The sequence below is a fragment of the Dipodomys merriami genome, unplaced genomic scaffold, assembly GCF_024711535.1.
Source record: "Dipodomys merriami isolate MVZ:Mamm:240054 unplaced genomic scaffold, mDipMer1.0.p SCAF_39, whole genome shotgun sequence".
Lineage (NCBI taxonomy): Eukaryota > Metazoa > Chordata > Mammalia > Rodentia > Heteromyidae > Dipodomys > Dipodomys merriami.
The window spans coordinates 9,535,148-9,554,223 of NW_027205492.1; the positions used below are offsets into that span (position 1 = coordinate 9,535,148).

At 47.8% G+C, this 19,076-nt stretch overlaps 1 protein-coding gene across 2 annotated transcripts in view; it reads left to right on the forward strand.

Moving 5' to 3' along the window:
* Tshz2 (teashirt zinc finger homeobox 2) overlaps positions 1-19,076 on the forward strand; it is a 391,461-nt gene that overhangs the window by 235,340 nt on the left and 137,045 nt on the right. The window lies entirely within an intron of this gene.

Below are 19,076 nucleotides of genomic sequence, written 5' to 3' on the forward strand. Positions count from 1 at the left end.
AAGGAAGCTTGCATCCTTCCTCGGCGCTCTATCTGCTCTAGGCAAGGGAAGGTAAACCAATAATTTGGAAAAGCATGCATAGAAGCCGTTAATACGTAGATGAGGTAGTTATTTTCACATCGCTCTGCATCTATACATTACAAATATTTCTGATTTTGTTCTTTCCAAGTACCATATTTCAGTGTTATCATTATTAAAAAAAAAACTCCACCCTGATGTGATTATTGTTATGCAGTGATTCTGACAGGAATGCAGAAGAGCAGGTTTGAGTGCTTGAGACACCTTCCAAGCCAAGGTGTGTACATATGTCAAGTGTGTGGAAAAGGCTGTGCATGTGCCAGGTGTGTTTGCATTCATAGGAAAGGGATTCCAGTCCACTTGCATGGTTCCCCTTCTACGCAAAAGTGGCCTCCTGAACTTTTGTTCACCTAGGGAAGAATGCATCCATCCTTGGGGTCCCCTACTAGAACAATATTTATGCAAGGTTTATGCAGATTAGAATTATGCATATTAAGTTTTTAAATGGTTACGAAATGATACCACTGTTATCCGGAATTCTAATCATACTCGGTATGCATGATAGCACAAATTGTACCAAATGACAAGAGGTTTGAAGAAGTATGTCAAGAGATAATGATAATTTGGGAGCTCTGCCATATCTATGTTTTTCAAGAGACGTAAATTTTGACCTAAATCTTCTTCTCTTTTTTGGACATCCCTAAATCCTGCAAAATGTGTATGCCAACTATTGAATTCAGATTTTCATTTAAAAAATGCATTAGAAAATATTAAACATACTTCCCTCTTTTAGGACATCAGTAATCCAAAACAATTTCAACACATATTTGTATATACCTTTAAGAGCCACAGCTCTTGAATAATAGAAATTAAACAGAGTAAATCATTGAGTCTAAAATGCACAAGGACTTGAAATTACAGTCATTACCATGTAATGCAGTGTACAAGTTTAACAGCTCACCTAACCTCGAAATTATTGGCAGAAATGGATTCGAGTCCCAAGAACTGCCTTTGCTATACAAAATTTGATGAAAATAAATGACCAGAAAGACACACATGCAAGGTTGTGAGATAAAATACAGGATGGAGCTGTGTATTCGGTGGCTACTCAGGAGGCTGAGATCTGAGGATCATGGTTCAAAGCCAGTCTAGGCAGAAAAGTCCTGTGAGAGTCTTATCTCCAATAAACTACTCAAAAGCTGAAGTGGTGCTGTGGCTCAAAGCAGTAAAGCACTAGCCTTGAGCAAAAGAGCTCAGGAACAGTGCCCAACCCCTGAGTTCAATCCTTACAACAGACAAAAAAAAAAATACAGGGTGGATGTCCAGTTAAATTTGCATTAAGGATAAACAACAGATATATTTTTAGGCATAAGTGTGTCCCAAATACCACCTGGTCCATATTTATATTTATAAAGTATTTGTCTTTTTCAGATTCAATTTGACTGGCCATCATGTATTTTTATTTGTCAAGTCTGATAACCTTAACTCAATAGACTATATAGAAGTTTAGGAGGAGCTAAACAGGAAGAGTTCATTAATATCTGTAAGAAGCATCAGCTATTTCTTCATCCACTAAATAACCCTTCCTCCTTTTCTTCCTTCCTTCCTCTTTTTCCTCCCTCCCTTTCTCCTTTCCTTCTTTCTCTTCCATCCTTCCCTTCTTCTCTTCTTTACTTCCCTCCCTCCCTTCCTTCGTCAGCCTGCCTTTTTCTTTTTCCCTCTCTCTTTTCCTTCCTTCCTTCTCATACTACATTCCTTTCATTCTGTAACAAATATTAGTTGGGCCTTTCCAGGCACCAAGTTCTATTAGCAACAGAAACAGTAGTGAACCAGAAATCGTGCCAATTATAACGGCAAATTGCCAGGCCTTGTGGTGAGCAATTTGCAAACGTGATTTCACTTTATTCTTACAAACAGCGCCATACAGTCGAAGCTATCGAGCCGTGTCACAAACATAAACTGGGGACACAGACATTGTGCGTGAATTTCCCACAGCCCCTGGTCTTGGATTCCCTCTCCCTTAGGGACACTTAGTAAGAATGCCATTGCCCTATGGAAATAAATGTGCCTTGGTAGCCAGTAACAGACACCCAGATGGACAATCCGAGGGTAGATGCTGAATGCAGCCCACAGGAGGGACCTCCACCCTGTCCTGGTGAAGTCAAGATGGGGAGAGGTGATTTCAGGGGAGCCGTCCCACCTGGCCTCATCCATACTCAGTCGTATCTTGCTAAATGCATGGAATTGCGCTCCTTGAAGCCTGGCACATAATAGACTTGTCAGAAAAAGTAAGGACTAGACGATGTCTAGATAGGTCTTTCACTGTGTTCTACCGCCTCACCCCAAAGGTATACAATTTGCCGGCATCTCAGGCTGAACTGATGGATACCCTAGGTAGATGCCCCCTTGAAAATCTCAACCTGCTGTAAAACTCCAATTCACTGACCTCTTCCAGGGAAGATTACATTCAGCATCTGAATCTTAAAGACTGACCACCGGAAACTCAAAGGGGTCCGTGACAACCCAAACCCCCACAGGAAGCACTTTGTAGGATTTGCACCCAGAAATGTCCACTGCTCAGCCCCAGTCTGCTCCCGCTTGTGAAAGGCTTCTAGGGGCTGCCCAGGGCCAGTCGTACTCCACAGCCCAAAGAAAAGGCTGTAAATGGTAGACGAGTCCAGAGAAGAGTGAGGGCTCCCCCTGGGCCTCTTGGAGACTAGCTGTAAATCAAACCATCCTCACGGCTTAATGGCAGGGCTGCCTTCCAAGGAAACCATCCTCACCCCATTGCATCATTGCAGGAACGTCACAGAGTCTGCACACTAAGACCGCTGTGACGTCACTGGCTGATACCACCTTGATGCTCAGAGTCAACGTGGGCTGAGACTGAGCTGCGTGTGCCTGCCCGAGCTCCTGCTCAGAGGCCTGGGGTGGATTGGAGAGCAAGGCAGGGCCTCCCTGTGGCGTCATTCCTTTGTCCGGTCAGGTGATACCATGCTTCTTGCACTGTGTGTGCCCAAAGCCCAGTGTAAAGCTCTCAGGAATACATTTTGGGAAAACAAGGTCAAGATCAAAGCTTCGGCATCTCCTGAAGCCAAACGTAGCATCTTTCCTGACATCTGCCTTTTCTCAGAGTGACAGGACGTAATACCCACAGTGGGACTCCTCTCAGAACCCCTCACCCCTCCCCTCTCGCTGGGACCCTGGGACACCCAGCCCTGATGTGTATAATTTGATACTTTTCATGCAGAGTAACATTATTTTTCATTTATTCCAAAATGCCATCAGTATCATCTTCTCATTTAACCAGATACAATTCTTTTCCCACCCACCCCCCTCCCTAAATTGAAACTCCATGAGCGACAGGGAGTGCAATGTTTTAATTAGCTCATATTTTTTATATGGATTTATGTCTTTAAAATACATTTGTGTAATTCTTCAGCTAAATTAAAAACGTCTCTCTGCGAAAGCGAGGAGGGGGAAAATAAAGAGCTAAATTGTGTCATTAGCTTTAGGTAGATACAGACGGAGAGAGGAATGCAGCGGCAGACACACAATCTCAACCGCTCTCCTGAGCTGGTTTTGAACTTGCCCTTCATCTGGAAAAGGCTTTCCCTATAAAGGCTTTAAAAAAAAAGCTTGGGGAAGACTTTTTTTAAAGCCCCCAGTAAGTAAACAAGCAGTTACCTTCAGTGAACTAATTTGAAACCAAACCTGCCGCCATTCAAAAACAGAAAAATAGAAGCCATAATGATAAACAATTCTCCCCTGCATTTCTCTTTGTCTTTTTTTTTAACTCTCAAGTTTAAAGCTTTCCACGATGCGGTGTTTTTTTTTTTCTTTCCCCATACTTTATAGGAGACAAGTGACATTCGGTGGTAAATGGAAGAAAAAGCCATGCAGAACTGAAATCTCTCTAATGCAATGACACTAAGTTGCCCTCTATTGTTGAAAATGAGCAGGAGCCTCGTGATTGTTCATCAAACGGCTCCTAATGCAGTTAAGGCATTCAGCTATAATTTCTCCTTGCATTTATAATTACTGTCATAGACTGCACACCTCGGTGAGCAGATTAAAGCTATAAACTATTTAGCTGTGGCTCTACGACGAGGAACTTGATTTGTCTGGCAGGAGTTATTTGTTAGGGAGCTTGACACTTCACATAAAAATGACTCAACTTGATGAAGAACAATGCAGTTTTAGCAATGCGGAGATTTTAAATCAGTCAGGACGCCACGCCCTGCAAAAATCGCAGGGCAGTTTGTTAAATGATATGTAGGCCACGGCCATCCGGGGCTGTGTTAAAGGGACCAAAATAGAAGAGGATTGGATGTGCAGGGGCTTTCTCTCCTGACTCTCCCCTGGAAGATCAAGAGTCTGTTGGAAATCAGTACTTGTGGTGTTCATCTGTTAAATCCTGTGTAAAGGCTACAGGCTGCTCCCATGTGGGGCGGGGGAGGGGAAGGGACACCAATTGCCCGAGACAGGTTTCACAGTTTGGGGTGTCAGAGAATTCTGCTTGTCAGTGGAGAACACCTATACCCTAGAGGCCAAGGTTATGTGGAAAGTAATTGCTTAGAGATGGGGTGGTTCCTGCAATGTTCATGTGTTTCTTTGTACTTGTTTAGCTGCAAGAGGGACATGAAATTATTATGTATGGAATCATCACTCAAGCTGATTCCACAACTTAGCTGTGAAAGTTGTTTGGTTTTTGATTTTACATTTTTTTTTTTTTTTGCTGGCCTTGAACTCTTGATCTTCCTACGTTGGGTTTCCCAGTGCTGAGATTGCAAGCACGTATCACCACACCCAGCTTAATGGATTTTTGGTGGACTTTGATTTGCTGTGGAATTATCCCACAACTCCCAGACATAAATAAATACAGTTTTATTTTGAAACTAACACTCATGGGGTAGAACAGGATGTGGGGGGTGCGGGGGGTGCGCACCCATACTGGGGCTTGAACTCAGGGCTTTGTACTCTCACTTAGCTTTTTCCACTCAGGCTGGTGCTCTACCACCTGAGCCATAACTCAACTTCCAGCTTTCTGGTGGTTAATTGGATATAAGAATCTCTCAAATTTGTTTTCCCCAGCTGGCCTTGAACCTTGGTCCTCAGATCTCAGCCTCTAAAGTAGCTAGGATTATAATGGGTTCTGCAGAACTTCATCAGTTTCCCAAGGAAGTAGAAAATCCCAGTCTTTGTGCAAAGGCTCGCAGTGTTTAAATTGGCGGTTTTCATTGGTGTGGTTTGGTTTTGGCTTGGTTTGATGTTATTATCTTGAGTGTTCATCGGGCTAAACAATGTGTGTGAGAGATGAAACTCCGAAACTACCCACTTGCAGACTCTCAATCTGACAAGAAGCCAAAGAGAGACAGTGAACCTGGTTCCCAATGTTCTCTGCTGCTCATCTTCCCTCCTGAACCCCTACTAGCCTGAGGACCCTGGTTCTTACCCTGGGCTACCTCTCCCCATTTCTTGAAGATGCTGAGCTCTTCTCCAGGAAGTGATACCTCCTTATTGCAGTTTCAAGTTATTACTGAATGGGGTAAGAAAGCAGACTGGGCTCTGTAGGAACCAATCAAAGCAGGTCGGGTTCCCCAGGAACCAATCAAAAGCTGGCTGGGCTCTCCAAGAACCAATCCCCAGGAACCAACCAAAAGCTGGGTGGACTCTCCAGGAACCAATCAAAGCAGACTGGACTCTGTTGCTACCAATCAAAGGTGGATGGGACCTCTAGAAACCAGTGATGCCCAGGACTTTGCCAGAATGATTCCTCAACTAGGGGAGTAAGCCCAGAGAAATGTCCAGCAAAACAAGGAAGAGTTGGCCACCCTGCCATCCAGATGTGCTCTGGCTCCTCTTCAAATCAAGCACATCTTCCCCGTTTTGCTGAGTCCTGCCTTGCTCAGGGCACAAGATGCCTTGCTGGTGCAATTGGTGAACCAGTGTATACCCCCTAACCCTAATGCCAATGCTAGTGCTACCCAGTGCTTTGGGACCTAGGTGAAAGCTGTATCCCCACAGCAAGTTGGCAGGGTAGATGTTCCCAAAGGAAAACAGAGAGCGGAGGGCTGCACCAAGGCACTGAGGCACTGCTCTTGTATCTCAGGATGTGCCAGGCAGCCAGTGGGGTGTGCCAGGGGAGAGAAGTGGAGCTGGAAGCTGAAGAAAGGGCCTGGGTCCTGGGAGTTCAGGAATGATGAGCTGCGGTGGGGAGAGGAAGAGAAATTAAACCGAGAGAGGGTGAATCACTCACCCCGGCACATGCCCTCGTTGGGGGGACTTCCGGTGCTCCAGATGAGCCCAAGGAGACTCACAAACGCCCAGTTAGACATCTCAGAAGGGTGAGATTTTCAGAGTTTTGGTCTCTCCGTGGCTGAGAAAAGAAGCTGGCAGCAAGGCTGGAAGGAGTCTGAGAGTTGGGCAGGGGCAGGGAGGGTGGAGGGCGGCACAGCAGCAGCAGAAAGAAAGGTCTGGGATGCTAGTGGGTGTCAGCCTCTCTCGCCCCTTCTTTCCCCCTCTCTCTTTCTCCTCTTTTGCTCCTTCTAGGAAGCTCTGCCACTTACAAGGGAATCATCATCATCATCATCATCATCATCATCATCACCATCATCATCATCGAGAATTGCTGTGGTCCGGAGCTGCTTCCCAGGGGAGTGGCACAGGTCTAGCTCACCCAGGGCTTCGTGCTCACTTCCTCCTGTCCTTTTGGTAGGGTGAGGTTGTGCCTACACACAAGTAAACATTTCATAGTCCCTTGGTCTGGGGTCTCACACTTAGCAGAAATCCAGAGATTTCTTCCGGTCAGAGCGGCACAGAACGTAACCCAAGGAAAATGTGTCCCACGCTTCCCTCTCCCCATCTCTTGTCTTCCCTTCTCCCCTCCCTCTCTCCTTCCCTCCCTCCCAGGCTCCTCTCTCCACTCCTTCCTGCCTTTATCCTTCCTCCCTTCTTTCCTTCCTTCCCCCTCTTTATCCCTTCATTCCTCCCTCCCTCTCTGTTCTCCCTTTGCCCCTCTCTTCTTTCCTTCTTTGCTCCATTCCTCCCTTCCTCCTCCTTCTCTCTCTCCATTCCTTTCTCTCTTTCTTCTTCCTTCTTTTCTTCCTCCTGTTTCTCCCTTTCTCCATTCCTTGCTCCCTCTCTCCCTTCCACTCTTTCTCCCTCTTTCCTTCTCCCCCTTTCCTCCCTGCCTCTCTCCCACCCTCCCTCTTCCTTTTGGTACTTGTCAAGCACCTCTCATGCATCCACCAGGCACTGGAATATAACGGTGGGGCCAAGAGTTTCTGGCCTGGGAAGCCTCAGCCCTCAGCGGTAGAGTTCAAGGGAAGATCTTGACAACTTCTCTGACTTCACCCACAGTGAAGGAGAGAAGTCACTGGCTTCTGGAACACCAAGAAGATGCACCCCACCCATGCGAGGTTGGGGTAGAGGACTTGGGGTGTTGGAGAGGCCTCCAGGGCAGGTGCACTTGTTCTGAGACATGAAAGAGAAGTAGACGTCAGAAGAGACCCAGGAGAGACAAATAGCAAGAGAGGAGAGCAGCAGCAATAATGGAAATCTTTGTGGAACTAAAAGCGATTCAAAGGTGCCCACTCCAGACCCCAGTCATCTGTTTTCAGGGTTAGTGGAAATGAGCGTGGAGCTCGGTTCTCTTCTGAACCTACACTGATGAAGCACCTGCAGCCCAGGACGGCGGAGTGGGGTTTCTCCATAAGCATAGCCAGTCTTGCTTCCAACAGAAGGCAGCTTGGCTCATCCAAAGTGCCAATATCATGGTTGTCCACTATTAAGAACAGCGAGGCTGTAAGAATAACTTTATTTTCCATGAATTAGATAAACCCTTGTGGAGCCTCTGCCTTGTCTCAGGCCCTTAGCATGATTCTGGGGAAGGAGTGACATTGGTGGCCCTGTGGGACACCAGCCAAGGGCCAGCTAATGGATGGATGGTCCCACAGGTGAGTGTCAAAACACACCTGTGGGAAACGCCACCAAAGAGACGTGTGGGGCTGTGGTCATCTGGAGCCGCATCTTTGACCTGGTCATGAAAGTCATTGGAGATTAACAGGAAGTGTGATCCAAACTGAGGGGGGCGAATGTGCCAATGTCCGTAGTGACTGAGACCAAGGATGTATATAGGACTCTGAAAGAAGGCTTTCGGGGCTGGAGTGGACAGATACGAAGGCAAGACCCAAGGACTCCGTTTCTCTGAGTATTTTAGCCTGTGCTCAGCTCCTTAAAAACACAATACATGAACTTCTTTCAACAATCATACAAGATGATTACTATTCATTCATCTTAGCAGAAGGGAAAACAGGCATAGGAATCATAATAGCAATTTTTAAAAAACAAAACCTTCACAGTAATGGTCTAGAAGAGTAGGCGATGGTCCAGCCTCCACTGAGAAGATGAGTTCCATCCACCCTGTGACTTTCATTAGTTACAATGAGCCCCGGTTGCAGTAACAAAACACAATGTAAAGATGGCCGGTGGTAAAGATGGCAAGTGCTTGTTAGGCTCAAGATCAGATGCAACACGGACACTTAGCGAATGAGACACAGTAGAGGGTCTCGAAGTGCTAGGATGTCAACCAACACCACCACGTGGCAAATGCACCGTGCATGCTAATGCTGGCCAAGGCACATTCCACCCGCGCTCCTTTCTGTTCCTCTTGGCAACTTTTGGGAAGGGCTGTTCTGATGAGCATTCTTTGTCTGCAGCCAAGAAAACTGGAGTTTCAAGAGCTTAAGGCCTTGTCCAAGGTTACCAAGCTGGTGAACGGGGGAAGCAGAGCTGGAAATCCTGCTCCAGAGCTTTCAGCCTTCCTCTCCCCACCTGGTTGGAAGGACGGAGAGCAAAGATACATCCAGACTCGTGCTGCAAGGAGGAATGCTGGGTCAGCTAGTCTTGATCTGAGGGGTGGGTGGTATTTGAACTTGGAACCACCTGAAGAGGCAGAGGGCAGGCTTTTGGATGCCCTCATTTTGGAGCCCCAAATATAAGTGCTGTAGGCGTCACTGAAGGGCCTCTGTACAAGCCCAGAGCGGGACTTGAACCCTGGGACTTCCATTTTGGTGTGCCAATCCAAGAGTTGGGAATCTAAGGGATGTCAGTGGCTCCTAACTGGGAAACTCAGCTGTGTGTGCACCTGTAGGTTCCAGGCTGATCCTCGAGGGCTGGCGGGGGCCGAGATGTGGCAATATGAGGTAAGGGTGAAGCAGGAGGAGAGGAGACTGCCCTGCCAGGCAGGAAGCATGACAGAAACCGAATTCTGTCCATTGGACTCTGGCTCCCAGGTTCCAAAGTCTGCCCTGGCTCACCTTTCCCTGGGGTTCAGTGTTGGGCTGGGCTTCAGATGCTTCACCTTCACGATGGTGATGAACCACAGATGAGCAACAAATGGGAGTTGCTTTACATACATCTATCTGAGATGACTAATCTTAACGACAGCTCATTTTTCTCATCGGTCAAATGGGATCAACTGTGCACCTCCTACTGTCTGGAATACAGTAAAGACTCGGTACTCTCTTTGCCATGATTCAGGGCAGAATACAGGCTCAGACACACCTGGCCTCGAATTCCAGCGGGACCACTTCTTAACTGAGCCGACTCAAGTCAGTTATTTCTCAGGACCGCAGCTTCCTCATGTGAAGACACAGGAATGAGTAGCCTTCCAGCAATGCTGTGGAAACGCAAAACAGAACTCTACATCCTGACTGCTGACAGAGCCTGGCAGAGATTGTCCACCATCAGTCCCTCCCTCCCGTCTGGGTTTGGGTTTCTGGCACAGGCTAGCAGGTGAGCTAGCCAAGGGGGGGCGGGGGACGGGCAGTGCCAAGGGGTCTGACCCACAAGGCAGAGGTCTGATGAACTTTATGTTCCTCTGTATTCCCCCTTGACTGCTTACCTCAAAAAAAAAAAAAGAAAAGAAAAGAAAAAATCCCCTTTCGTTTGCTTAAGGCTTAAGCCAGGATGTGGGATGGATTGTGCCATTTTATTTCAGTGAATAAGGAAACTGTCAGATTTATTTGAAACAGCTCTGGGGGGAAGTATGTCCCTGAGAAGAGACAGGATATAGCATTAACCTGCCATTTCCCTCCCTCCCACTCCTCCTTCTCCCTCTGAGACCAGCTCCAGGGAACACTCACTGGCTGTGGGGAGAGCCTCCCCAGAACTTTCAGTTCAGATGCTGATCATGGTGGAAATCGTGGTGGTGGTGGTGGTGATGGTGATGGTAGTCACCGTGGTGGTGATGGTGGTGATGATGATGATAGTGATCGTGAGAATGATGGTGGTGGTAGTGGTGGTGGTGATGATGGTAGTCATGGTGATGATAATGATGACAGTGGCTATGGTGATGGTGGTAGTGATGGCATCATGACACTGATGATACTGGTCAAATGTGGTGACAAAATGTGTAGAAAAGTGCCTGGCCCGGGATCCAGGATCCATCACCACTACTGTTCTTATATTCACTAAGGGTGAGCACTCTTCTGAATTACTGTTTCACATATCTGTTTTATGAGTGATGCTGGATTGGAATGCACTTTTCTAACCAAAGGAATTGATAGCTCTTGACATCGCCTCTGAGAGGTGCATGTAAACTCCATCTTTACTCGTGAATTCAACTTTGAGGGAAGGGGCATTTTCCCCAGAAGTGGTAAATCAGTTAAGAGCCTGGCCACAGTGGACTCCATCCATTGTGATCGCCCTTGTGCTCCTGATCTTATGCCCCATGCCCTACCTGCTTCGCACATGTTTTTCCTTCTGCTAGATGTGCCCGCTTTCTTTTCCATAGGTCTCCCCTGGCTGTGCAGGCTTCTTTGCCTACCTATGCCTGGCACCTGTCCTAAGGTTTTCAAGCAGAGGCCCTGGGCGGCCCTTTCCAATGGCTGTCAGTGTGGAGTTGGAAGAATTCAGTCCTGGCCTCCAGGAAGCCACACCCTAAGGTATAATATGCTAGGCCCTATGTGTGCATTATTTCGATAGACTACCACCTCCTTCCCCACTGATCTCAATATAGGAAGAACGGTGGTGTCATCATGCTTGCAGGGAAAGAAAGCAACATTTAAAGAGTTCAGGTGACCTTCAAGCTCCAATAACTGGGTAGTGACAGGGCTAGAACCAAATGCAGATGAATGGATGCATTGTCTCAGACCAAATTTTTGGCCAAACATTCTCTCAGAATCCTTCTACTATCTCTTCATCAAATTCTGCAAGGAACTTATGACACCCAAGTGTGGAAAAGCAGAGGCAATGGCTACTCTGAGGGGAGGGGGGGGCGGAGAGAGAGGAGTGGGGAGGAAAATGTTGAAACACCCCCTCTGAAGCCCCAGTCTTTGACACAGACAACATTTTACCTCTCAAGCCCTCCAGCAAATTGGCACTTTAAATGTGCATGGATGTATCTGGTATTTTTTTCATCGATGGGGGAAAAAAATGATGTTTCAGGTTATGTTATTTTCAATGCTACATTACTTGATTTCACAGTCAAATAATTCTATTTTTGTTCACTGGAGAATTTTGTCATGTTTAATTGTTTATGACTCCCTCCTCCCACCCCACCCCCTTTAGCTGGAGCCTCCACTTCCCCCTTTGCTGCCTTCCGTTAATTTCTCCTGGGTGCTGTAACCATGGAGATGAGTCCCTATTGGATAGTCTTTGCTCTGGCTTAGAAGTCAAAGAGCCAATCAGGACCCTGTCATTCCAGAAATGTACAAGGATGAAAAACAAAACCGGAGGCCTTTGTGAGTGGAAGGGAAGCTGTCCTGCTGACTCAGGAAATGGCATGCCTCCTCCTCCTCCCACGCCCTGAAATCTCCAGAAGGAAACACAGGGCACAGTGTGGGCCAGGAAAGTGCAGGAAGCTGGTTCCGACTCAGGCTGGATCTAGAGCTGGTCACACCTCCTCCTTTCCTCTCTGGTCAAATGGCTATATAAAGGCCGGCCATCCCCCTCCCCAGCTCGTAACAGACAAAGCAAGAGCAAACCTATGAAATGCCCATATAGAAAAAAACCAAGTCCAACAGTAGCTTTCATAGCTGGTAATTCAGAGCACTCCTGGAATCGAGGTCTAACCACTCTGGACAGGATAGCAGTACTAAGGCTGAGTCACACATCCAGCCTCAGGGACCTCCCTGGGGAAGGAGGAGCTGTCACTAGACAGCAGGTGTCTGCCATGGGACAGGGAGGGGACCCGTGCCGAGAGCACAGAGATGAGCGATGGAGAGCATGGTCCTGCCTGCGGAATATTCACTACTGGAGAAAGACAGAAACCACCAAAGCAGACCCACACCAGTGGAAGGTGTGGGTCCCAAGGAAGCCCACCGAGATGAGGGGTGTCTAGGCTGAGTGTGGGGTATGCAGCAGGAGGAGAACAGGGGAAGGGTCTGAGGGAGAGAAGGGATGGCCAGGGTGAACTGTGTGGGAGAGGGCTTCTGTGTTCCGAAAGCATCCATGGCTCCACCTGACGGGCCCGGTTTGGGGCCAGGATGGCAGAGCGGGCAGGAGGCTGCTGCTAGGTGTGTCATGGCTTCTAGATAGTACATAAGTGTTGTCTTTGCAGCCTGGTGGAGACAGGCGTTCACTGGGACATTAGAACATTGCTTCCATGAAACTGACCTTGTAGAGATAGGAACTGAGTAGCTCAATAAAGTATAATTTGTTCTGGACACCAGTTTGCATTAAGGGCTCCACTCCAGGGGGGCGGTGGCTATGTGTGGCCAGCTCTGTGTTGCATTCGCTGGGACATCGACTCTATAAATCCAGGAAGGAAATGAGGAGGGAGGAGAGCGTAGTGGATTGGAGGGGGTCGGGACTCCGTCACATGTGAACATCCTCCCATATGAAATGACATCATACCTGTGCCACTCACCAGCAGAGCAGATCAAACATGTGCCTGGCATGTCACCACCACCTGGCAAGGGGACTTGCCAGGAAAGCCCAGAGAAGCGTGAGGAAATGAGAAACACTCCCAGCACACCATGTAAACGACTCATCAGGAGGACCGACCGCACTTGTGTGCATCTGGGTTAAGAAATACCTTCTCAAGCCAGGTACGATAGCTCAGGCTTGTAATCCTCACTACTTGGGAGGCAAGGATTGAAGGATTTAATTTGAGGCCTACCTGGGGGAACAAAAAGAATGTCATGAGATTCTATGTCAACCATCAGCTGGCACGGACGCACGGACCTGTCATCCGGCTCTGGGGAAAGCACACTCTGGGTGCCGTGGCTGTGTCTGTTGCCCCAATGGCACAGGGAAACACAAAGTGGGAGAAGGAGGGGGATTGTAGCCCGGGCCAGCCCAGACATAAAGGAAAACCCTTCCTCAAAAGCAACTGAGCCAAAAACAGGGTGAAGGCACGGCTCAAGTGGTAGAATGCCTAGCTTGTAAGTGTGAGGCCCTGAGTTTAACCCCCAGTATTGCCAATAAAGAAGGAGAAGGGGAGAAAAGAGGAGAGGATAGAAGGGGAGGGGGAGTGAGGAGGGGAGGTCATTTCCCAAGACTCAGAAGGTCTGTGTCCATGTCACAAGTTGTTACGTGAAGCAAGTAGCTGAGGGAACGTGCCCTGGCCCATCCAGTGGCTTGAGCATTTGAGGCTGTGCACACGGTACAAATAGGGAGGTGAGGGAATTCTGGCCCATGCAAGGCCACATGTGTCTAGGAAGAAGGGATATAAAATGAAGGCGACACGGGCATTGAACCCATGAACCCAGCCCCCTTGGACACCAATGAGACAGGAAGCAGCCGTTCACACCCCCCCCAGAGGCCCCAGCTCCCAGACCTGCCCTGGCTGCGCACCAAAGTAAGCCGCCGCTTGGTGCACTTCTCTGGGAATTGGGAGTGCCACACTTTCCAGTGCGCTCCAGACTCTGTCCCCATCCCGACCTGCCTCCTCTCTCCTCCTGCAACTCAGCCCCTCCCGGAGCATCGGCGGTAGGTGGTCCCCGTCTTTCACAGATGATTTACTGGCGAGATGAAGTAGAGGAACACATCGTTTTCTCAAAATGATTTAATGATCTTTTTGGGCATCCTGTGACTGCTGGAATCTTCCATAATTACTTGGTTTGGCACAGAAAGTTCTGTTGATCAGAAGAAAGCTGATACAGATGTCAAATGTCAGTAAATTTGCAATCCATACATGCAGCTCCTTGAGGCTGGAGCAGCACAGAAAACAAAGATCTGGCCACAACGCCACAAAGGCTTGAACGAGAGCAAGTGCCAAAAGGTCTCTGGTGTTGTGCAGGCAAAGCATAACCTGGTTTTCCTTCCTCGCGGTCCCGCTTGCTCTTTGCTGCGTCTTTTTCTTAGTCAGTTTGTCCTTGCCCCTAGACACAAGCCTGGTGCACACGGCCATCTAAAGAGCTCTGGGTCCGTTTCTACCCCAAGCCCATGCTCTTGTAAACACGTGCAGGGTTCGCAGTGTCCAGAAGTCTTTTCTGTCTTGCCATTCAGGTCCGGTTGGCCTCTCCTGGAGATCTAGCATTCATGGTTTTCTGCTTTCTTGCTTTCTGACAGCACAGTTTATATTAGAAAGGTCTGTGTCAGGAGTTACAAACCATCCCTAACCACGGGGGAAAGCACCCTAATATAAATATACCACTTGTGGGCATGCACTTTGACAAGTGTAAGTGAACTGGGAAACGCTGCAGGAAGCTCTGACGTCCCGGCCACAGGCACAAAGGCATTTGCTTAATAACTCATCTCATTCCCTGAGCTCACCTTATCAAGCTTTAACCTCTGCGTCTCTAAGTTCCTAGTTCAAAAATGCAGAGCCTCCTCTGTCCTCCAGTTAATTTTTAAATTATATATCATGGTCGAGAGGCCCTTGCGTGGGATATGATGAGCCATTTCCACATCTGAAATGGGGAAATGATAACTGAACATTAGCGATGGCCTATAAATCTCAGCAAGCCACGTCGAGTCTGTGACCACAATGGCAAGAAATACAGTGCGCCGGGGAGGGGAGCGAGAAGAGCAGAGGGGATTTTTAACATGGGAGGTTGCAAGTCAGTGATTATGAATCTCCTGGTGGGCTGAACAACCCCAGGAGGTGAGTGTTGCCCTGCCTGATGCTGGGACTCAGCCCTGTGGCTGTTCACCTCCTTCGTTTTGCTTGGAGCCGTTTGTTTGAGTGAGATGTTTCATAAAGGTTGAGAACTCTCTCCTTAGAGTCAGCAAAAGGGCAGCAAGATATGTCATCCTGGAGCAGTGACCAGCAAACTGGGCATGAGGCCAGCGTGCTGCTGGAATGTGGCACTGACCGCCTTCATCCCCCTCACTGGGGATTAGAGATGGGTAGAGATCAGGCTGCCTGGCTGTGCGTCCTGGTTCTGCTGCTCACGTGGCCCAGTCTCCCCCAGACAGAGCTTTCATTTATGAAGAGGAAATGGAGGGAACCCACCTAGCCTGGGACTTGAAGTGAAAAGGAGACAGCACAGGTCATGGCTTCATCTGGTGTCAGATTTAGTCCGCCCAGGGTGGGGCCTGGTAATCAGAATGTCTGACAAGGTCCACAGAATACCAGCAAGGCTGACCCAAGGAGAGCACTTTGAGAACCGCTGTCTGGGCACAGTACTGGGTACGGTGGAGATAGACCCATCCCAGTGGCTTGAACCCTCAGCTTGAATCTACCTGAATCTCTGCCCTTGGTGAAAAAGATTCCAGAACTTCCAAGGAGATTCTAAGTTGCAAAATCAGGTTGAGCCAAGATGGAGAGCCCTCCCACATTAGCCATGAAAGGCAATAACCAGAGAGGAGGGGTTTTGGTTTTGGTTTTTTGTGTTTTGGGGGTCTTTTTTACCATTGGGGGTTGTGTGTGTGTGTGTGTGTGTGTGCATGTGCGCACGCATGCATGCACACGCATGCACGCTAGTCCTGGGCTTGAACTCAGGACCTGGACTCTGTTCCTTTATGTGCTCAAGGCTAGCTTCAGAGAGCAGATGTTTATATGCAGTGGCAAAAGGCAGAAAGGCTCACACCCCAGGAAAGCAGAAGGTGGCCTAGAAGTTCAAGGGCCTGCAGAGATTACTTAAACAGGTGAAGTTGACTCACTTATTCTCACTGGTTTACAAGAGGTCTGACCTTGGAACCACCTTGACCCGGCTGTCCAGGAAGGACTTCGAATTGGCCATAAAAATTGTTTTTGGAAGCAACAGTACTGTTAGGCATATTATCTCTAAATTCTGCCTATCAAAAATTCTTGTTTGTAACTGGCAGCAAACCAAGTTAAATTTAGTCAAGGAAAACAAGGAATTTACTGCTCATCCGAGGACAGAGTTGACATCAGGCGTAGAAGAATGCTAGGTGGGATGAATGAATGATACCACGTGAACTTGACTTTCCACAGCTTGCTGCTCAGATTTCCTTTGGTAGCCTTTATTCTCAGGCAACAGCTAAGATGGCCCAGCCCCGCTCTGGCCTAAAAGTTAGGAAGCTAGTGTACAGAGCGCCATCCATATTAGGGGACTGGGCTGCATTTTTGTCACCCCCAAAATGCATGTGTGCATTTGACCACATCACTGTCCCAGGCCAGGAGGCCTCTTGTGGGCCTTTGGCCTTCTCGCTGGACAGTCTTGCTGGGACTTGCCTAAAGCCATAATGGTCTCCTTTGCCCAGCCCACCAGCAAATACTTAGGCAGCATTCATAAGTACATTCCCACATGGATTCCCATTTCACAGACTGGAAGCCAGGTCTGTAAAATTCTGCGTTACCGCCCTGCTACCCAGCCAGGAAGCAGCAGACCAGAATTCAAATCCACACGCGGCAGATTACACTATGGAGCAAGAAGTGTGAGGGAATGGACAACTCTGACAGTTCACCACACTCAAGCCTTGGCTAAGCTCTTTTATGTGCATCTATTATACTGCCCACCCTCTTGTCAGCAGATTTACTTCAGAACTACAGTCAACAGAAATTCTTACTGGCCACTGTTGGCTCACGCCTGTAATCCTAACTGCTCCGAAGGCTGAGATCTAAGATTGTGGTTCAAAGCCAGCCTAGGCAGGAAGGTCTGTGAGACTTATCTCCAATGAACCACAGAAAACTGGAAGTGGTGTGGTGGCTTGTAGTGGCAGAGTGCTAGCCTTGTGCAAAAGAGTTCAAGGTCAACACCCAGACCCTGAGCCCTGAGTTCGAGCCCCACAACCAACAACAACAAAAATCCAGAAATTTAGATTTGATCACTCTATTCCCACAAAAATACATCAGTCTTTAACTTGTAAAGCTCAACCATTTTTTATTTAAGTACCTTCTTACAGTTTTTGAGACATAACGTTTACACGTCTTTATGGACCACTTTCTGGTCACTGCATGCATGCCTCCTAGGGTGTATGCACTAATTAAATCAAGGAGAGCATTTCTGTCTCTCTTTTTTTTTTTTTTGGGTCCGGTCATGGGGCTTGAACTCTGGGCTGGGTGCTGTCCCTCAGCTCTTCAGCTCAAGGCTAGCGCTCTACCACTTGAGCCACAGCACCACTTCCGACTTTTTTCTTTTTTGCTTATGTGGTGCTGAGGAATCGAACCCAGGGCCTCAGGCATGCAAGGCAAGCGCTCTACCACTGAGCCACCGCATTTCTGTCTCTTGAGGAGCTTGGATTTGAACCCAGTCCTCTAGATAATAGAACCTAGGAAACAGACATAAGTTTTTGGGTTTTTTTTTTCTTAGGGAGAAGGGAATCAGAAATAAGATAATATAAAAATAAAATAATCTGAAAAATGATCAGAAGTGGAACACTTGCTCCTTGCCTTAGCAAGGACTCCGTATTTCTTTAGCTTGCTTGAGCTTTACTTGTTCCATCACATGTGAGTTTTTTCTAAGCCCATTTTACGGACAAATAAACAGAGGCACCTTAGGGTGAGACCACCTAATCTAAGTCAAACAAGTGACTGCAGCAGGGCAAAGCCAAGCATAGTCACGCGCCTCCCACCATCCACCAGGAGCCAGCTTTGCATCCCAGGAAACAGCTGGCTGTGAGGAGTGACAGCATCTGACACCTTCACCCACTAGCTCCAAAGGCCTTTAGGAAGCAAGAGGTCTGGTGTGTGGGTAAAAAGGATGCTTGGGACAACAGAGGAGGGTCTAGCCATCCCCTGGGGCCTCTGGGAAGTGCCTGACCGAGTCCTCCCGCTCTTCCTTCTTCCTTCCCTGGTAAGAGCTTTGCTGCCTCTGACAACATGAAATGTGTAGCTGAGGCTTGTCGAGAAGGAGTGTGCTGCTCCATGCTGCTTCTCAGATGTTGGCCCGCCATCTCCATCTTCGTCACGCATGCCCATCTTTTTCAATCTAATGAACTCCAACCATCAGTGCAACTTAAGTTTGCCTGTCTGTTCGTGCATAGTTAATATTAAAAACGTACTAACAGTGTGGCTGAGAAATCAAATTATGCACATAAATATGCTGGCATAGCAGAGGCGGCGGCAGGAGCTGAAGTTAGCAACACTGATGCCAGTTCACATTTGCAAATCGCCCGTCAATCTGTCATTAAACATGTTATCAGATGATGAGAAGTGTATGCTTCCTGCTTGCGTTGGTGAGCCCATCCCCAGTGTTGACTCGCATTAATGGGATAATACGCATTAACATAGCTGTGCTTGGATGAACACAAAACATTCTTTCTCTGTCTTACTTTGTCTCCCCTTGTGGCCCCCAAGTAAGTGTTTTGTGTTATCAAATTGCCCAAAAGGGAAAAAAATAGGAAAATATATTACTTGCAATTAAAAAGCTTGGTGGTGGTGGTTTTTCCCTCTTCCCATAACTCAGGAACTTCTATGTGTTGGCAATATGAGAGAAGAGAGAGAGAGAGAGAGAGAGAGAGAGAGAGAGAGAGAGAGAGAGAGAGAGAGAGAGAGAGAGAGAGAGAGAGAGAGAGAGAGAGAAACTCTACTGTCATCTTTTGGTAAAACGATTAATGTCAGCAACTCAGAACCTGGCAATTATGCTCTGTCTTAATGCACTGGTCTTTCATTTGAGACCCTTGCTCTTGACAGGCCTGATGGCTTCAGTTCAGTGATATGAAAGGCAGCAGAGGAAATGATCTCAGACAACTCGACTCTG